The sequence below is a fragment of the Mus caroli genome, unplaced genomic scaffold (assembly GCF_978045245.1).
Source record: "Mus caroli unplaced genomic scaffold, Mus_caroli_1 scaffold_6, whole genome shotgun sequence".
NCBI lineage: Eukaryota > Metazoa > Chordata > Mammalia > Rodentia > Muridae > Mus > Mus caroli.
The window spans coordinates 71,625,004-71,646,838 of NW_028227261.1; the positions used below are offsets into that span (position 1 = coordinate 71,625,004).

Genomic DNA, 21,835 nt, shown 5'->3' on the forward strand with positions numbered 1-21,835 from the left:
CAACCTCACAGCAGCCCCTAGGTGCTAGCCTGCAGGCTTTTCCCAGAATGGACCAGGAGTGGCTGGGAGGGAGGGAGTTTGCACCCTGCTCAGCCAGTTAGCTTTCCAGGCCAGCAGCAGCAGTAATGGAGAATGTGACAAGCTGTCACTAGAAGCCAGCTCAGTTCTCCAAGACTTAATGGTAGAATAACACAATAGGGTCAGACTAAAAAGGTTCCCTTATGAAAATTTTATCAGCAACTTTGGTAAATGGCTATGGGAAAGGTGCTTTGCTCCCGGGCAGACCTGGGACCTGATTTTACAAGGTACAGGCAGCCTGCATTGCCTCACCCCCACAAGATATTAAGGGCACTCAAATTGAATTAACACCAAATCAAGCCGGTGCACTTAACAATACAAATGCACTTAAGGGATGCCTCAGGATGATTTGTGACTAAAGAAAGCAAAGAAGAGAACAGACTGCAAGCCACAAGGGTGGTGTTGTGTGTCATATACAGGAAAGGCCATAAGTAGACCTTAGGATACCGGAAAACCATGAACTTCGGGGGCTCTCAGATACCTTAGACCAAGCTGTAAAGTAGAAGGCCGCTTTTGTGGTAGGCAGAAACAATTGATAAATAAATTACGGCCAGTTTTCTTTGTGGCATGGTCTCCATTACCTCTGACAGGAGCGGAGCCACTCTGCTAAGATGAATAAGAGACAAATAATGGCATATCAGGTAGCACCCCAGGAAATTCTTTACTGTATGCAGGGACTCTTCGTGACAATGATCACACGAAGCTCAGTGTGACATCTGAGTGATGAGAGGTGACAGTTCTCCAGACAGACCTCGACACATCCTAAAGAAAATCGACAGAAAATGTTCCTGGAAAGTGAGACCCCAGTATCAGAGCACCCTTGGGTTTCTCCTCTTGCCCTTCAACACATGTCTGCACACATTTCCTCCCTCAGTATCTTACTGCTGAAGTTTCAGGCTCCTGCACTCTCCCTTGCCTCCCCACTCATGCCCCCCTCACCTCTTTCCTGTGCACGCCCTGTCTACTGAGCTGGAAGACAATTGGCCCATCTTTATAGCTGAGTGGATCTTCCAGATAATCTTGGAAACTTGGATACATTCTGGACTTGTGAGAATTCAGGGGGAAAAAATGGCCTCACTGGGGAATCTCTTCCCATCAAGTGAAATACACACAAAAGCATGTTTTTTGTCGTCCTTTCGGGGAACAAGCTGCCTCCAAGCAGGGTCTCACGCAGAAAATGGGCTCCATTTAGGTTGGAGGTGGCCTAATTTTATCAGAGTTAAGGCAGTCGTTCATCTAGTCATGGCATGGTTGGGAAACTGGGGCAGGCAGCTTCAGTTTTTCACTATAAAACATAAAGTTTTGAGATGGTGAGAAAGATCCTTTCCAGCGCTGAGCCCCAGCCAGGTCTTGCTCCCTATAGAAGGCATTATTGGGGGGACAAAAAGAAGATGAACTCCCTCCCCCTGAACTATCTTAGACCCTCCTCTACTGGAATTTGGCTGTGGGACTACAGGGGAGTGACTGCGTCATGTTTTGTCCCATTGCAAAATAAATACATTTGTATCTTCTTCAACATCCTCAAAGGACCATAGCAGGGTGTAGAGATAATCATTATGGACCAAGTCTTTAGGAATGAGGACAACACAGCTATGCAGTGTTGTCAGGGTAACAATATATTAAAAATGTACCTGCAGATCTTCTTATAGGAACAATGAATCCTAAGTCCCAAGGAAGAATTTTTGAGCTACCCATGGTTTTCCATAACGGCAGCTTTCTCTCAGACCAGCCAAAGAAAGAGAAGAGAAGAGATGAGAATGGAACCCCCTTTAGCCTCCAGGATCACTGTACCAATTACTTTAGAGCTTCTTCTGCATATAACTTTAAAAGAAAGCAACAGATTATGTCATTTCTAGCATTCTTAAAGTCATCCAACACACCCGAAGGTATAGGCCAAGCATCACGTCTTCCTTCCCAGAGCCAGAGATCTGCCACAGCCACAGACTATCTTGATAAGGTTGTATCTTCTCTACTCACTAGGTGACCTCACTCTAGCTTCTGTCTAGTACACTTTCCATTCCTCACCAGCACTCCTTATATTCCCCTAATATATTATCTTTTGCTTCAAACAAACATGTCTTTAGATCACAGATCCTTACTTATGAATGGCTTCTCCAGTCAACACTGTTTACTGCATACTGACCAGTACTGACCATGGGCCCAGCCGAGCACAGGTATGAGGAGGACGAGGAGACTCAGACAAGAGGGCTAGGAGACTCAAGTTGCCTGTCTTTGACTCCTCTGCTTAGTTCTTTTCCAGTCTAAGATGCAGACAGCTAAGCTGATTACAGGACCTCTAGCAAGGAATACCCCCTACCAAGTAGAAAGGAAGCAAAATGTGCAAGACAGAATTAATTTGCTCTCGCTGTTTCCCAGAGGACACTCAGTTATACCTGGTGCTGAATTGCTTGTCTGTGTGTCTCTCTGACCCCAATATGCTTCGAGCTCTTTAGCTTAGGTACCTGCTCCTCCCATTCAGGTCTGTATCCTAAGCACATCTCACAGTCCAGGTAAGTAGCAGGGACTCTATGAGCCTGTGTGGAAGGAACGCATGCCATGGATGCATAAATAAATGAATACATGGGTGGGTTTGACATATCCTGACTTTCTCTCTCCATGACTATCTCTCTTTCCTTATTTCTTTTCTATTAACCCTCATCTAGTCTTTGATCCACAGGACCCATAGAGACAGTAGAGCCTAGTGGTGATCAACACAGATTCTCTCTGGGATGCGCTAGTTTGTCTTCTGTTGGCTTGCGGGAGAAGATTTTTAAATACTCAGGATCATTTTTTCTCACAAGCTGTCTTTAAATGGTTTATAAGTTGAAATGGATTCTGGCGAGAATATTTTCACCATAACAATTAATGCTACAAATTAGGGATATGTAGTTCAGCTCCATCACCCATGCCCTGTGTGGCCTTGACCAAGCTGCTTGATATCACAAAATTCGGCTTCATTATTATTCTTATGATGGAGGTGCTGAGTGTGGCTTTGCGAGGTTACTATGGGGAAAATGAATGTTTTCAAAGTGTTTGGAATAATTCTTGCCACAAACTGTTTAACAAAACTAGCTTCTGTTTCTAGTAGGCACGGTGCCCTTTCTTACATTTCAACTGATGCATTTGTTTTATCCTCTTACACTTTATCTTGATTTTTGAAGAATTTATGACAACAAAGAAAAATAAAAACAAGAAACAAACCTATAAAAGTACAATAGAGACATAAATGAAAAACCGGTAAGAGGGAAAAATGAAAATTTCAAATTGGAACGTTACGCTGATTGGATAGGACCTCATACCTCAAGAGTTACAGAGGTGCCAGTGCTAGACCAGGGAGGGCCTACGATGTTCTAACACAAGCTCCACGCCACAGGATGGAGAAGTGAGGCGTGGGGTGTGGCAGGGAGCCTACATTGAGCACTAGCAAGCACACGGTGGAGGGGTGCGTTCACTTTCAGCATCCTCAGGGCATCCCACTTTACAGGAAAGGCTACTGAGGCAGAAGGAAAGGCACAGCTCGCCTGAAGCTACCAGGCTGCTGACTGACAGAACTGAAATTAGGACCCAGAGTACTGCGTGCTCCGGTCCACTCCGCTCTGCACTCTGCTGGGGCACCCCGCTGTCTCCTCGCTCCAGGAAGATCCATTTTGTGCTAACAAAAAAGATCAAAAAATCTTTCAAGACTGAACAGAATCATATTCAAAAAAAAAAAAAAGAAAAGAAAACCCAAAAACCTGCTGGCATTGAGATATAGGGGACTTCCCAGGGAATTTCCTAGATCTGGCTGTGACACATGAAAGAATGACAAGCATAAGCCCAGTGGCAGGAGCAGGTGCTGCTCTGGAGGGAAAAAAAAAAATCCATGTCCTCATTTTGTGTTGGCTTTGGAAAAGAGCACCCGCCATCTTACTAATTCATATTCTTTTGTGGGCCACTCTGAAGCCCAGCCTTTTTTTTTTTTTTTGTCAGTCGCTCCTATATGTAGAAACTTTCTTCCAAACTTTTGTCTATAGCTTCGACTTCCCTCTCCATGAAACTCTCTGTTGGGGTAGTTAATGGGTGGACATAGAAACCAGATCTATTTTTCCTTCCTCTTCTTCTGAGAGAAGCAGCCAAAGCAAGAGGGTGTAAAAAGCAATCAATGGCCCCACAGAAGGGCAAGGTGGAGGCTGCGGAGTCCGCTGGGTGAACGAATCCATTTACCTTCTAGTTGACAGCAATGTTTCATTGATCAGGCAACAGGCGGGTGGAGTCCAGCATGGGGCCTCTGTTTTATAGGGATGGTGTTATTGCCCTCCGAGCTGCAGCTGACCTTACACCAAATAAACACATCAGCCCAGTTCCTAAGTCACAGTCCCTGGTGTGGCACAGAGGTGCCTCATGGAAACCCTTTCTTCATCTCCATTCAAAAATGGCTCTGGCAGTTCCTGGTTCCCATGCTAATAACTCTCTTCCTACCTGCGTCCGGATCTATCCAATCTGTCCAAGACCTCACTGACTGGACCTGAATTGACATTCCAGGGCAGGAGCAGCCACTAACATCCAAAAGAACACCAACAAAGACCCTGAAAGTGGGAGGGGGGCTATTTTTAAGAATACATTTCTGTTATTTGTTTTACACACAGCAGAATTTCACCTCAGTTAATCTCAGTTTACTTGGCCATAAGCGTACATCTGAGTGCTAACACCTGTTTGGGTGAGCTTGGGAAACAGGGATACAGGGGTAGCTTCATTTTTATATAGGCATGCACATGTGTGGGTGTGTCTCTGTGACTCTTTCTGTGTGTGTGTGTGGGTGTGTGCTCCCCCTCCCCCGTGCTTGTTCATGTGTGGGTGAGGTGAATGAGAGAGTACCCACACGCCATAGCACATGTAGAAATCACAGAATAACCTAGGGTGTCCTTCCAACCTGGGTCTCCTTGTTTTCTGCTCTACCATGGACTCCAAGCTAGCTGCCCACACACTTCCAGGGGATTGTCCTGCCTCTGCCTCTCTTCCCACTGTAGGAGTGCCAGGATTAGGTATACCGTGCTACCCCATAAAATCCATTGACACAGGTCCCTGCACTCGGAACTCCTCTCCATCTTAGACAGCAGGTGCTCTTGGTCACTGAGACATTTCTCAGTCCTTGCTTGTACGTTTTAAATGACTCAGATGTGGTAAAGCAAACAAACAAATAAATAGAATCAACTACTAAAAGTCAAATATAAAATCCACAGTCCAACTAGAAAGCAAGAGTGTTTGCTCCACCCACCCTATGGAAGTCCTGCGTACTGAATGACACTGTTCATCTTGCAGACGCCTGTAGCTGGCATTCCCAGAGAAGACTCATGGAGCCCTAGACCCACCCTTATAAGATCTGTGACTTGAGGAAAGCTGCCTGGCCTTTCATCCTTTGTGTATAAAATGGAAATATTATAATAGGGCAGACCTGGCATGCTTCATCTCAGCAATATGAATGTTATCTCAAACAGTGGCATGTAAATGGTGTGTTCTTACTGTCATTGAAAGTTTCAGGAACATACAGACAAAACTGGAATGATACAAAGATCCTTGCAACCCTGCACAAGATTGACATGCAAGCACACCATGTTTTTGGTGGAAGGAGGGAACCAATTCCCCACAGCTGTCCTCATTTCCATACGGGGTGAGCGCACAAACACACAATGCATTTCATGAGATAAAATCCAAGTTGTTTAGTCCTGGACATTTTTCCTTTTTCTGAAAAAAAAAAAAAAGTGTTTCCTTAGGAAACACTGCTCAGACAGAAGCGAACTGGCCTGCCTGTACACTCGTGGGAGAAAGCGAACTGGCCTGCCTGTACACTCGTGGGAGAAAAAGTTCCATCCTAAGATGATGCAGTGACACATTGTGCGGAAGCCCACAACTTGTCCGCTGTCCAGAGAATGGAGTTGAAAACGCAAGCTTTAGAAAGTAAGTACTGTGTGTGTACACCCTGAACACAACGAATTCAAACACTTGGGCTCGCACTGGGATTGTTTTCCCAGGGTCAACCCAGCCTTAGAACTTTGTTGAGGAATTTACTTTGCTCATTACTTCAGGGAAATAAAAGACTCAGTCGAGACAAGTATAACTCTATTCTGGAGGTGAGCAACCGCTCCAGCCTGACCTGTTTCATTCCCATCCCTCCTTCGGGCTTTACCTGCAGGATCCCCTGGGAAAGCACAGCTGGGAAATGGGATCTTGGCGGGTCTATTACAACGTCTTTCTGTGTTCTGTGTCTCAAGTTTCTGAACCTGAAACTCGTGAAATACAACTTGCAAAGCGCCTCTTTAGGCAAGAATACCACTGGAATCTTTCCTCCTCCACTACAAACTAGAGGAGTAGGCGCCACCCCCGGGGGAACCAAGCGCCAGCGGTCCGCGCTTTGAAGTACATCTGGACAAGAGAGGGGGCACCTCAGCAGAGCTGCGAGAGACCAGGATGTGCCAGGCTGTCACTGCCAGGGGACAGGCAAAGGGGCTGAAAGATGGAGGGAGGCAGGAGGCAGGCAAGTGCTCTCACGCGGACAGTGAGGGGAGAGTGGAAGGATGTGGTCATGGGGAGAGAGGAAAGAAAGATGAATGGGGTCTGAATCAGTCATAGGCTAAAGCAAACAGGAAGGTTTTAAAGTGAGATTTGAGGAAAGGAAGTGGTTCGGAACAAGGGAGGGAGCAGGCTGGAGACATCCATCTCAGAAAAACAGCCACTCTCCTTTTTAGGATGGGCAGACTCGTGTGAATATTTCTTGGCGACACTGACAGATGGGCGGACCAAAATTTTTTTTTAATTTCTTTTTTTTTAAATCACAACAGATTCCAGCCTTTTCCTAGAACTTGAACCAGAAAGAATTGAGACTTTAGGTTTGAAAACATTCAGAGGCTCACTGGGGTGAAAGTCTGCTGGACTTCTCCTAGCACAGAAGCAGGGCCACCCAGATGAAGAGCTCATGGGGAGGCCATGAACTCTGCTCAACACCAAGAGAGTTTCCATGGCCATCTCCCTAACGCTATGTCCAGCGCACCCCAATGGACTAGAGTGCAAGGCCCAGGGAAAGCTCAATGCATTTCAAGTGTGGAATTACCCTGATAACTCCCAGTCTGTCCAGGAGCCCCATGCAGGAGAAGACAGGCTGAATGCATGGGACCTGGAGCCGAGAGAGAGTTCTGGAATAAAGATGAAGGAGAGTGTTGACTGACATTGTCATAGAAAACACAGAGACACCAACCAACTAGGCCAAGGGCAGCTGCTCACAGTCCCACAATGCCTTCTGAGGACTAGTCTAAGATGGTTCTAGAAGACAAAAATGAATGAACAAATCCTGACAAAAAATGAATTAACCAAAATCAGCAAATCTTATCTCTTTCTAGCTCTGGCAGAAAGCTCCCTTCCTACAACCCTCTCAGAAATTGCTCTCCTTGACTTATGAAGGTCAGCAATATCCCCCCAGGGCTTCAAGACAAAGAGGGTTTCCTTTTTCTGCTTCTTGTTTTACAGCTGTGCGAACTGAACCTCTGTGGCTCTCATTTTTCTCAACTATCAAACGGCCACAAAATGCTCTGTTCCCACCTCTATAGATACTGCCCACTTTAAACTCCTTTGCACATTCAAAGCCTGCAGTGTAAAAGGCTGTGGTGTGCAATGGTGAGAGCCGTCATAGGATAATAGCATGCAGGTTGTCTCTTCACAGTATACAACTGAGCTCAGGTATGAATAAACCTAACGCTGGACCCCATTATGACTCAGTGAGTTCTTAGTCTGTGTTTACATTCTCTATTATAGAGTCTAAAGCCACTACCACCACATTATGACAAAATGTCAAACTTTGAAATATTTAGTACTTTAAAAAAAAAGCTTTTTTATTTTATGTGTATGTTTTTAAAATTTGCATGCATGTGTGTGTGTCATATGTCTGTAGTGCCTGAAGGGGACAGAAGAAGGCATCAGATTTTTCCCTGGAACTGGAGTTACAGATGGTTGTGAGCCACTATGTAGGTACTGGGAATTGAACATGGGTCCACTGGAAGAACAGCCTGGACTCTTAACTGCTCTTAACCTCTGAATCATCTCTCCAGTCTTAATTACCAGATCTTAAATATTTAGAATGTTTTAACAGCTTTATTATCATATAATCATTGTTACTTTATACAATTACTTTAAAACTACCTTATCAAATACAGTAGTCACTAGCCCCAAATAGCTACTTAGATTTTAATTTTTAGTTTTCTTGTTTTGTGCGTGTGTGTGTGTGTGTGTGTGTGTGTGTGTGTATGTTCATGCCTGTGCACAGATGCCCAGGGAGGTCTGAGGGGTATCCCTGTAGTGCTAGAGTGCTGCTGATAACCAAACATGGATCCTCAGGAGGAGTAGGGGTGCTGGTGTAGAACAAGAAATGTCCCCGTTCCTCCATCACTCGTGTTACTTTCAATTGTGGCTGCTAGCAATAGATTAGACAGACATATTACCATCTTTAAAGAGAGTTCAATTAGGCATCAATGGTCTAAATGGTAATATACTCCCATTACAAATGCTTGGAAAATAACACACATTGGGGTCAAAGAAATACAACTCACTACCCAGTGGGAACCATATTAATATTTTGTCAGGTTGCTCATGGTGTTTCTCTCTTCTGTTCTGTCCTAAGTGTGCCTTGTTTGTTTGGATAGCATAGTTATAGTCTAGAGAACATCAGTATTGCGTGGCCTTCCTTTTTACCTCTGAAGCAAGCAGACTTCCACAAGTAAGACTCAAGATGTGGGGTATTTCATTATCTCAGTCACATAGAGAAGATGATTTAAAAAAAAAACCCTAAAGGTAAAATTTGTAATTCAGTTGCACTTGCCAGATTCATAATGGGACTAGAGAAATGGATGCATCCTACAGAAGTTCCAGATTGAGTAAAAAAAAAAATCAGGAACATGTCAGAGATGTCAGGCTAATGCTCTGGAGAGGCCGCCTGACCTGGTAGTGGCTCTCCACTTTATCAGCTCTTGAACTTGGAAGAAATCACATCTGTGTGTTATATGTGTGCTATCACACACCATAGCATCACCTCATACGCTTCAGGCCTGGGCCCAGCAGATGCTAAGAGCAGCGTGCTGTAAAATGAGAATAATCATCCTGAAATTACATGTTTCATTGCCAAAAGCTAAAACTCCAGGATCTCTCTCTCTCTCTCTCTCTCTCTCTCTCTCTCTCTCTCTCTCTCTCTCTCTCTCTCTCCCTCCCTCCCTCCCTCCCTCCCTCCCTCCCTCCCTCCCTCCCTCCCTCCCTCCCTCTCTCTCTCTCTCTCTCTCTCTCTCTCTCTCTCTCTCTCTCTCTCTCTCTCTCTCTCTCTCTCTCTCTGCCTTCTTTCCCCTGCATTCCTGGAGCCTGGCAAGGCTGCTGTGAGTCTCTTATGGGAGAACTCACAGCAAAGAGCCCACACAGAGACTGGCACTTTCCTCCAGAAAGCTTCCAGAAGCCTCTGCCTGCTGCTTGCTCCTCTGCCGAGTGGGCTGCTCAGAGTCTCCTTCACTCCGGGTTTTCCTTACCCCCTTCCTTGCGATGGCAAGGACATTGTCTTCCCACCTTCCTTACACACCTCTCCTTACCTGGCCCACCCCAGCCAAACTTGTAGCTTCATAACCTTGAAGACCCTTGAAGATTCTCTCTGCTTCCTGGGACCTCTCTGAAGTCCAGATGTGTGTATTTGCCTGAACATTTTCTCCAGGCATTTCAAAGCTAAAATGTAATTGTATCCCATTCTCCCCATCAAACAAGAACAGTAACAGAAATATGCACTCTGCCTAGTTTTCCTTTGTCTGAAATGACATCGCTAGAGTGAAGACCACCTGGCTCATCTCTGTTTCTAATGCCTTACTAGATACTAAACCCCTTAGACTGTACCTTTCCAATTCCACCACCTCGGGAGAGCCACCATCCTCCATCCTCCCTAGCCTAGACCATGGCAGTAGACCCCAGACACTACTGATTCACTGAAATCTCCACCCAAACCTTTCAGGTGTGAGAAGGGAAAGATGAAGTGTGTCAGCCCCGCAGGTCTGGGCACAAGTCCAGGCTCAAGGTGGTAGCAGAACCCTGGGCAATTCTCTTTGGACCCTCTGCCTTCAGGTCCCTCATCTGTCCAGAGCAGAGATGCCTACAGACCTCTCCGAGGCCTCCAAGCTTGAATCCTATAATCTCAGGAACTTACAATCATCCTGGGGGATTTGTCCAGCTACACCTCTGCAGAGAAGTATTCCCACAGACATGAGATGAGGAATGTTAAGACGTTGCAACCGTTGCTGTTCCAGAAACAGGGTGTGCAGAATGTTCCTGGCCAGGACAGTGGTTCCAAGGAAGAGCAGAAGCCTGTCTGTCGGCAGCACACGGAGACGTGGCTGAGTGGCCGGCAGGCTGAGGGAGAAGGGGGTCTGGAACGGCTCATGCTCGGTTTGAAAAGGAGGTTTTAATGGGATGTGCTTCTCACTCTGGAGTTTAATGACTTTTCTAAATGTAACAGGGGCAGTGTGGGTGGGAAAGATAAAGCCAAGAGGGTTTGTGCCATGAATAAAGAGAGGAAGGAGAAGAAAGTGACAAAGCCAGGGCAGGGCAGGCTGTTGCTGCAGAGAATCTCGGCAGCCTTCGCAGCAGTCTGGTCCCGGGCATCCCAGCAGACTGGTCCCGGGGGTGGAGGGCCGAGTTAATGCTTAAGAATACTGTAGCCAAGCCTAGAGATGCACACCTGGGCAGCATTCAGGAGTCAGAGACAGGCAGATGTCTGTGAGTTCAAGGCCAGCCTGGTCTACAGAATGAGTTCTTGTCTTGGGGGGGGGGGGGGGCACAAAAAGCAAAAGCAAGCTAACAAGAATACTATGAACCAGAGAGTAGTTGAGAGGCAAATTTCATTGTAAAATCTGAAAAGCCTTGCAGTATATAATACACATCAGTTGGTTAGCCCAGTAGGCCTCATTTCCGACAGGGATGTCTTGCCTTTTGAGGCTATTGTCTGAGATGAACTGAAGTGTTTTAGCTGTACATATAAAGTTTTCTAATCTTACAGCGACATAGTGGAGAAATTATAGAAAATGAATCTTCAATTTTTTTTACCATTCCTCTTCAAGCACATAATCATCAAATTAGTTCATCTTTGGATTGCCTTGGGTTAGAATGTTTGATTTTAAAAATTTCCGTTTGAGTTTCTGACTTGAGCTTCATAAAAAGAAAAAAAAATCATTAAAAGAATTTTGACTTAAGATTAGGACAAATTTTCCAGCAACTTCTGAAATGACCCTGAACTTATGCCTTTCCTTTGTTTTATGTATTTATTCAAAGTGGCATTATCTACATGAAAGACTACAAAATCAAAATATCTGTTAAATTGAGAAAAACAGTAAAAATGCCCTATCCTGCAGGATTAAAAATTCAGCCAAGATTTAATTCTTATTTAAAAATAAGTAAAGCACATATCTGGCTCATTAATATGCAAAGTTGTCTCACCATTAGTAAATCATAAGATTACATACCTACAAAGAATTGTTTTAGAATAAATTGTCATTATTTGCAAAACTTGATTTATATGTGTCTTATATAGCTATATGTCCCCTGGAGAGGCAGAGACAGGCAGATTTCTGGCCTAACTGAACCAATAAGCTGCAAACTCAGTGAGAGATGAAGTTTTGGCAAATAAGATGTAACCAGAAATGACACCCAACCTCGACTTCTGGACTCTACACACACAGACACACACACTCACAAACACACACACACACACATGCATGTAACGGCATACACACACACACATGAATGTAACTGCACACACACATAGACACCCACATACACACATTCATGTAACTGCACACATGCACAGACATACACCCACATACATACATGCATGTAACTACACATACGCACATCCCACACACACACACACACACACACACACACACACACACACAAATGTTATCAAATTTTCAGAAAGTTGAGTGGGATACGTTTAAGAAGCCTTACTGGGCACCTTTCACTATACTCCTGAGGAGGCTCACAGGACAGAGCAATGAGCTATTGGACAGGAAGCAGTCCAAGCTCAGCAGCCAATGTCAAATCTTGACAGGTCAATTGGTGATTTGACTGACTCCCCAGTGATCTGACCATCAGGCACAGCACAACCTTATGCCCCTGTCCCTCTTGGGCACCTTTTATCTCCTGGGCCCTGGGCCCTAACCCACTTGCTGGTGCTGGAGATGTGTTAGTCCTTTATGACCTCCAAGTGCCTGCCTAACTCAGAGCCAGAGTCTGTGTCAGAGACAGATAATATGTGCATATGGTGGGCTCTTCCAGAAATGCCAACTCATGGCACACATATGACAGCCCAGAAGTCTGTCTCCAATAAGGTAGAAAACATTTACTAGCTTCTTAATATGGGCCAGGCTCTATCTCTGTGGATATATTTACAGCAGTCCGTCCTTTATCTGTGAGGGATATGTGCCAAGACTCTAATGGATGCCTGAAATCTCAGATAGCTCTTCCCCTCTGTATACTGTGTATTACTACACATTCCAATGATAAAGTTTAATTTATAAATTAAGCAGAAGAAACTATGAAATTAATGACAATAATAAGATAGATAAATTGTTGCAATAACTGTATGGGGTCATGTGAGTAGAATCATTCCCTTTCAGACTATCTTGGCTCCTGGTTCACTACAGAAATATTTGGGGATCATGATCAGTATAAGAAATAGAAACGAATGAAGTTAAAAGCATCGGTAGGGGAGACTGTTGAACACAGGTACTGTGGATCTTAATCTACAGCTGAGGACATGGAAGTTGAACAGGAATGAAAAGTCTACCTGAAGGGTCAGGATTTGGATCCGAGTAAGGTTGGTTTATAAGCACACTGGTCGTCTATCTCCTCAAGCAACAACAGATTCAGTATCTCCAGTTCAACTATGAATTTAGCGCAACACCTCTTTTGAAATTTCAAATGAAGTATGATGAGAGTTCCGTCAAAAAACATGGCCATATGGTCATATGGCCATAGGTAGGGAGTGGAGAAGGAGAAACTTGGAGACAGGGGGACAGTTATGAGGCTATGGTATTGATCAGACACAAATACCCAAGATGGTTGTGTGGGAGCAGTGGTAAGGGGTGACCACAGTGGGCACTTCCACGCTGAGGGTAGAAAGGGACCTGTGGGGTGGGAGGTGAGGAGAAGAGAGCTCAGTGAATGAGGCACGTTTGAGAGCATCCCCAGATTCCAGAGCAAAGGCACAGAGAGTCAAAAGAGAGTGCAAGAAGAAACAGTATAAAAACCAGGTGGAAGGAACAAGAGGACACAAGCATTATGGGAGTGCTGCCACCTTCTGATTGACTTCAAAGCCCACTCCATGAGTTAGATCCCTACATGAAACCTCCAAAGTGCCCAAGAACCTGAGACTAGATACTGGGGAAAATCTAACGCTGTTATTCTGCTAAAAGAATATAGCAATAAACTATCTGTGAATAACACATCGCTATACTCATAAAGTGCAATAGCTCTCAACCCACCAGGGAAGGTTCTTCTTGCAGTATACGGAGACTGACATAGAGACCCACATACGGACAATGTGCAGAATGAGGGAGAATTTGGAGCACTCAAGCCTAAATGGGATGTCACTATCAAACCCTACCTCGCAAGGCTCAGGGCTTTCTATGGAAGAGGAGGCAGAAAGAGTGTAGGAGTCAGAGGTACTGAATGCTTCCGAGGACATTAGCATCTTCCAGGCATAACAGGACTGACACCGTTATGAACACATAGAGCCTGTGACTGTGTACACAAGACCTACACAGGTTCAAACCAGACAGAATCCTAGCGCTGAGAAGGGAAAGTGGACACAAAGTTCCACCCCTATCCAAGAAGCTATTGATACCTTTGCAATTGATACCTGCTGGGAAGAGGAAATCAGTTTTCTCCAACAGTGTCACCGGGAGTATCACCCACACAGCAGGGCAGGCCCCATGCCCGGGAATAATTGGCCAAAACAAAATGGACTCCATGTTTTGTGCACTTTGAATTTTCTTTTTTTCTTTCTTTTTATTTGTCTGTTTTGGTTTTCACTTTTTTGTTGTTGTTTTTTATGTTGTTTTTTTCTGATTTTGACTCTTTATTTCTTCTTTTATTTCTCTCTGTGTCTCTCTCTCTGTCTCTGTCTCTCTCTCTGTCTCTCTCAGTCTCTCTGTCTCTCTGTCTCTCTGTCTCTCTCTCTCTGTGTGTGTGTGTGTGTGTGTGTGTGTGTGTGTGTGTGTGTCTGTGTGTGTGTTTCTCTCTCTCTTCCTTTATGAGGGAGAGAGATGAATAGGTCTATTATGGACTCTCTGAGCTCCAGGTTCACAAAGGATATCCAGACACAAATGTGCCCTCCTCCACTAAAGAGCAGAGCTACAAGTTAGACTTGGAAGTTGCCAGTCTTGAGCTCTAGGAACTCAATATGCTGCAGTCTGTGAGATCATTCAGGAAGACTGGGTGATGAACCAGGCAGACAGCCATGCAGCCCTCGGAGCCCCTGCTTAAGAGTGGGCTGCAAGAGAAGAACCACCCGAGGAGCCTGTAAGGAAAGGGAGAGCTGGGGAGAAAGGAAGCAAGAGAGCTAGGAAACAAATTAAGGTGAGAAGGACAAACTCCATTTGTTACAGTGAGGACTGTAACAAATGGAGAGAAAAAGAGTGTGCCCATTGGCTCTGGCTATCTGACAACCCACAGCTCTGACAGAACACCATTAGTGCAGTGGTGATGAAGAAAGATCATCCTACTGGAAGCTCCTAGAACCTCACCTAACCACTGCTTTGGGCATGATTCACCAGCCTGGGCCGAGGAGGCTTCCATGAAATCTTCATCATACAGATCCAGAATCCTATGTCCCTCTCTGTTGCTATTTTCAGCATCCATCTCTGTGTTAGGAGTCTCCCAAAAAGATTCTTCTGCCTACATTCTGCTCAACTTTGTGAATAAACCTATCTGGTATAGGGAGGGAAAGCTGGCTTCAAATCTGTTCTGTGCTTCTCTGTCCAATCTGTAGATGATGACCAAGATGCCATGCAAAACAGGCTCTCGAGAGCTTTGCTGTATTGGTTGAGAAGACTCTCATTCTCTCGGTGAGCTCAAGTTATCTTGAACCTTTAAAACAGTTCAGGGAAGGACACTTGCTCTTACGTAAGCTTTGCTGGGAGTGGTCTTTAGGGGCCTGAAAAGTAGGAGGACATGAGGTTAACTGGAGTTTCCAAGGATAGGAAAGAGTCACTGAAACCAGCTATTGCCATTGGTTTGAACTGGGCCCTGACTCATTGTAGCTGCTGCTGGAGTAAACACTTTCTTTAGTCTCCCCAAACTCTAGAATATCTCAGTAGACACACAAGGGCTCATTGGTAACCTTTGCCACTTGGTATGTGCCCACCAGACAACCCATGCCAGAGTCTTTCTGATTTCTACAGTTCTGACATGGGTGGTGCCAGTCTCTAGAATTGTCTGAGACACTTTTGATTGTCGAAGCACAGGAAGGGGGTCCTATCAACACATAATGGCCAACAGCTGGCTAAACCTCCTACAATTCACCAGACAGTCTTTCAAGAAGGAACTGCTTCTGACCAAGCATCAGAGATGCTGAGACTAAGCAGTCTTCTTGGCAGTATTGAGACCCAATGCCCGCAATGGCCTCTTTTCCTTCCTTGTCTAGTTCCCAGAGTTCTGCTGGGCTCTCCTGGGATTGTTCCTTAATGAGTCACTTGTGCTCAAATTATTATCTCTGTCTGTGCTTCTCAGAAGATGGGAACAAGACCACACCGTGAAGTTAAATACACTTTCTACATTGTTAAAAACAAAATGTGAAGCGCAAGTACACACGACACAACCCTGTCATAACGAGACACCCGCACTGGGCTCTATGCCCAATCCTCTTTCTCACTTTTTCTTTTGAGGACTTTCATTAAGTTTCTTGGACTAACCTTGAGCCTATAGTCCTCCTGCCTCTGCCTCTCTAGTGACTGAGAGGGTCACACAGGGCTCATGGAATACATTATAATCAATGCTGAATAGAGCAGAAATCAAATCTGGATAGAGTCACCATCCTGTGTCCTGAGGTGATTATGAAACCCCAGGCTGGAAGCGATGAGTAGAGCCTCTCTGAGAAGACACCATCCCAGATTCAAACCTCCAGACCCAGAACCCTGGGTTTTGGGTTTTTTTCCCATCCCAATGAGAGACTTCCAAGGCAGACAGGGAGTTGCAAGACAAACAAACAAAAAACATTACAGAGGTCCCTAAATCCCAGGGCAGCTCATCTCTGTCACTTCCACTTCATCTTGGTGGCACAGAACTAAATGGCTGCACATGGGTGGAGTGTGAAGGGAAGTTTCTGCTGGTGTTGCAGCCAGAGGTTTGCATCTGCTTACAGTTACAGGATGTATCACTCCTGAGGACTTCCCCTGACGTGCTCAGAGAAACAAAAAGGAAGAGGAAAGAAAGAAAAGGTATTAAATTGCTGCCTATATTTGATCTATATATTTTTTTTCTCCTGGGTTTTTTCATTATATCCACTCTGACATGCCATTAAAAAGAAACTCTACGTATACAAGCAATAGATTTTTAAAAAGAAAGAAGAAAAAAACTTAATATATTGAACAACCCAACATATACAGTTCGAAAGCAGTAACCAGATCCCCTGCTCTGGCGGGCTGTAAACTGGGCTAGGGAGGAACGTTGTTTTTCTTTTGGTCATCCTGCCAAGTTAGAAAGGAAGCTGGAGATTAGAGCGAAATATTTAAATCAAAAAATGAATCCTTCAATGAAAGTCGCTTGATCCCCTTCCTTTCCAGCCCTGCTTTCCGTCCCCCTGTTGGAAGCATATTTCTCTATGAAAAGAAGTGGTGCATTGTAGAACAGAAGGGCTAGAAGGGAGACAGCCCAGTGGGGAGGCATATGCAGCTCATCCTTTTAAAAGTGAGAGATGAATGACCTAAGGCCTTCCCCCAATCAAATGCTTTTTCTGTACAGTCTCAGAATAAATGGCACCGTTTTCCCTGGGGAGCAATGAGCAACAGGCTCTCACCCTTTCTCTCACTGGGTGTAGCCATCCTAACCAAGTACTTACACCCTTAGAACCTGGGTCAGCATGGGTAGATTGGACGGATCTATATGCCAGAGCAATACAGTATTCTTCAAAACTCAAGCAAGACCTTGGCTCTTTCTAATGGTGCCATCATAAGAGATAGTGCTTTGGTTTCTTGAAATCATCCTCGGATTCACATAAGAGAAACCTTGATGGCTTAGGTAATACAAGTATAATTAGAGAAAGGTTCCAAGAAAGGAGAAGGCAGGAACAGAGACATGCCTGATATCCAGGCATCTCTACCATTGCAAGGTCAATGTCTGTCCTCAAATGGATCCTGTCTTGGTCTTTGAAGAACAGGTTCATGTGGCCCCTTTAGTGCTGAACCCAATTATGTGTGTTTAAAAACAATACAACACAAATAATGAACTGGGACTTTATGACCTCAGGCTCTATTTATCAGAAGCATAGTTCAAAAACATATGGGAGTAAAAATTAGCTCAACGTAATTCCAGAACAACACTGGCAAACAGAGCAGGGAGAGAAAGAGGCAGCCATCCTCAGGACTGGCCACACTGCTACATCAGTGCTGACTCGTGCCTGTGACTGTCTTGAGAAACCAATTTACTGATGCTTTTATGACATCCTAAAGAAACGCTAGTAATGTGGTACCAAGAATAGTCATGAATTAACTATAGGGTCATGAAAGATATAAAAACTAAAAAAAAAAAAAAAAAAACCCATGTTGATGGTGTTCATAATCGTATGGGAGTGTAGAACAATGGTTTCACTCTCCAGTGGCAAGAAGGAATTGCCTTTCACATTTGCATACTTAGGGATTTTGATAGTGGAAAAAATTGTAGAGCCCAATGTGCACCTCATCTTTATCTCCAATCTCTCTAGCTTCTAGCTTCACTCTTCTGTGGCCTCAGCATGTCCGGAAGCAGATCTTGCATCAAAGAGAGCTAGGCCATCACACTTTCCTTTTCCTAGTATAACACTCACCCAACACCTGCACAAGCAACCTGAAAGCCTGCTAGCCCCCCTGGTGTATTTTAGGAGGTTTTTAATAGGGGGAAACCAGAGCAATATCAAGTGGTCCTTGCCAGGCTCACATGGGGACACTCACCAGTGGACACCTTTTCTGTGATATATTTTGCTCACCTGTAGTGTGACTGTTGCAGAAGGAAGCCTCCCATTTTACATGGTAAATGTGAGAGTGAATGTGTATTCGAAATGCTGAAGAGACTCCTTGTTTGTGGTGCCCTTCCTGGGAACCTTTTGTTCTTAGGCCTTACGACCCATCAGAGTCACTTCTAGAAGCTGTAGAGCAAGCATGTCTCTGTACATCACTCACCTGTGTTGTAGTTCTTGGTGACAACCATACAATGATCCCTATTGAATTTGACTCTGTCCCAAGGCCTGAGCTCCATGCTCTCCAGATTGCCTCAATTAATTTTCCCTGGAAGCAGTTACAGTTCTGATAGATCAACTGACTTGCTCAGGGCTTCTTGGAGGTCAAGAGCCTGCACCCTTCAGTACCACTACCCAGGAAGGCCTGCCCAGAAGCGCCCCATGCTTGATGGCTTACCAAGCTGTCATACAGTTTGATAGCGCCTTGGCTCCAGGCCTACACAGGCCTTTCTCTTTCCTGCCCCATCCCCAGTCTCCTTGCATCCAGCCTGTGATGGGCTTGACCCAGTCTGTGACTCTAATTCACTGGAGTCTGCCTCCTGCCAGGTCACTGTCCCAAAGACATTACCTGGATCCTTCCAGCTTCCAGAAAGTCTCTGTCCTCCCAAACTACCTGAGTGCACCTGGGATACTCATTAGCACTTCAACTGTTTCTTCAGCTACTCACAGCAATCTTAGCTCTATCTGGCATTAAATAAGATGCAAAAAGGTTTTGAAGACACATATTTCCATACCAGTGTATCTCCAAAATGGCTTCAAATGCACATTTGTATTTTTATTCAAGCTCATTCAAAATGATCTCCTTCCAAGCCCAAGTTGCCCCATACATTTCTCCCTCTGTCCATGAAGAGTGAAAGTGTGCCAACTTTGCCAGAAAAATCTGGGTTTTCGGTATGGTATGTGTTCTAGAATATGTAGCAAATATTGTACCTCAGTAATAAACTTTCTCACCCAGAAAACCACCAATATGGAAATTTTAATGAGACTTTTTTTTTTGTTTTGTTTTGAGTTTAGTTATCTTATGTTTTGTTTTGTTTGAGACAAGTCTTGGTATTTGACTGGCTTAGAACTCAACTAAGAAGTCATTTTTGAGGCTGAGCATACTAGCCCAAGTCTGTATTCCTAGGAGTTGAGACATAAAAGTGGAAGGGTTGGTTCACTGCCAGCCTCAACTACATAGTAAGTTCTAATCTAGATGGACTACATGAGACCCTGTTTGATAAAACAACAAAAAAGAGAAGAAACAGGAAGAGGAAGAGAAGCAGCCATTTTCATTTTAAAAGCCAAACATCATCCTACTTAACTAAGTCAAACCTAGCTTTCTGGGCTTAAATGATAGGCACTAAAGTCACCCCGTCCCTTAGCCTAATATCTCCATAACGCTCCTTCTCTTCCACCATTATTTCTAGACACTGGGGTTTTTTGCTATCTTCTAAAGTATCTTAGATGGCTTATTTATGCATTTTTCCCCCTGAAGATTTTCTCACTGCACCAAGAATACCTCCCTGTTCTCCCTGACCTAGTTGGCAAAATTCAACTAGCACAATCCCCTCAAGTCACCCACAAACTGTCCTGAACAGTACAGCGTGCACCCCGACGGCCCCCTTCCTCTTCACACCTGTGGCAAGCCCAGTGGTCACTCACTTTGTGCCTCCTCCTCCTGACCCTGCCAGTGTCTGCTGAGGAAGGACTCAGCATCTCCCCTAGCATTTTGATGTTTGTGCTCCATTCTACCTGTGTACCTCAAAGCTGGCCGCTCACACAGAACCCACTCATTAAAACTGCGACACTTTGATTTGACCCACCGACGCTTGCACAGAAAAAAATATCCTCACGCATAAGGCAGCAGCGGGATTAGAGAAGCCCATCCCAGGCAAATATTGTTGGTGGCTAAAAAAGCAAGAGTCTTTCTTTTCCTCAGTCTCAACAGAAACTGCTGCTCCAGGGTGTGTTTAGGGTACAGAAGTAGAGGGAGGCTTGTTAATTTTAAAGCCACATAGCATGTTTGGCTAAGACTGTGACTCCATTTGTGTATTTCAACCACGTAAAATACACCCTGGGATTTTGGACTGAGAAAAATAGCCATATAAGGAGAAAACACGGCATTCCCTATAGCCGCTCTTGTAAAACACTCCATGATTTAACCCTCTGCTCGGACAGATCCAAGCTCCTGCACTTCACAACTGCAAACAATCAGATTCTTGGGAGGAACACTGCCTGTGACCTGCATCACTGGGCACAAAGATCACAAACAAACCCTGACAGGTCACATTCAGGGCAGCTTGACCGCCCGAAGCCCCGCAGACACTGGCTCCCTCAGCCACGGGCCATTCTGAAACAGGCACCAAGACAACTCGGAGGCCTCGTTAATTCTCTCCTTTAAGAACACAGGATTTGGGGTCTGTCTCCATCTTCTAGGTGACAGGTCATCAATCTGCAGAATTCCTCCACGAGGGAGGTGCGGGAGGAGGAAAGAGGACTCCAGGAGCAGCAGCCAAAGGCAGAACTGGGCCAACTGCTGGCTACCTCCAGCTCTGTACCCATGACCTGCACGGACTGTGTGTGCCAACAGGGGTTCTGGGCTATGCAGAGGAAGGGTTGCAGAGCAAAGAGCTGACGGTTGCCTCTCGAGCCTGCTCTCTTTATCTTGGTTGCTACTCCCAACACTTCTGCTATACAATTCTCTTGATGGTGAGACCTTGAGGTTTCAAGAGGTTCTCAGAGGTACAAAGAGGTTTTGAGAGGGTCCAGTGTCCCTCACATGTATCAAATGACCTATGATTGGGAAAATATGGCAGATACGGCCCATTTCCTTCTGTCATCTAGTCTAATCTTTCTGATGGTAAAACGACTCTCTCACATACCTTCAGAAGTACATGCACACCCAAGAAGGAAGAAAATGGTGTCCAGCTGGAAATAGTACTTCCCAGTTCCCATGCTGCTCGGTGTCAGAGTGGCCAAGTGACCAATTTCCAAGCAGCGAAAGTGATGTGTGCACATTCTAGGTCAGATGTTATAAAAGAAAGTAGCCGTTTGTCCTTCCCTTGCACGGGCTGGATACAGATGTGAAAAGCACCCTCAGATAAGCACTCTGGGCTGATGGAGCAAAATGGAAGAAAGCCTGCTGGCTTTATGGAGCAGTGCCACCTACCTGCCAGGTGCTGCAGGCCTGCCAGGAAATGCTCCCCACAGGAATAAACAGTTTCATCTCCACAGTGGCATTTCTCAGTGTCTTCGTGACAGCAGTTTAGCCTGTGTCCTAACTAATGCATGTGACTTTCTGCTGCCTCAGCTAGACACCAAATCTTGAGGCTGTGCTAGCTCACACTAATTTAAAAAGCAGAAGAGGGAAAAAAAATCGTAGCTGAGTTACCTAAGAGTCAGCAGTATTCCCAGGCTCAGATCACCCCTCCCTGAGTCCTAGATGGGTGAGAGTGAAGGTCACAGAGTCCAGCTCCCTCCCCCATAGAAGAGTGTCCTAAGTCTACTTTCACAGACCAA

The 21,835-nt window shown here is 45.0% G+C and overlaps 1 long non-coding RNA gene across 2 annotated transcripts in view; it reads right to left on the minus strand.

Moving 5' to 3' along the window:
- LOC115030888 (uncharacterized) overlaps positions 1-21,573 on the minus strand; it is a 35,524-nt gene extending 13,951 nt beyond the window's left edge. For both annotated transcript variants that reach the window (XR_003836475.2, XR_003836476.2), the window contains exon 1: positions 21,486-21,573. This is a non-coding gene — a long non-coding RNA (uncharacterized LOC115030888). The remainder of the gene's footprint in view (positions 1-21,485) is intronic.
- Between the last annotated feature and the right edge of the window lie 262 nt (positions 21,574-21,835).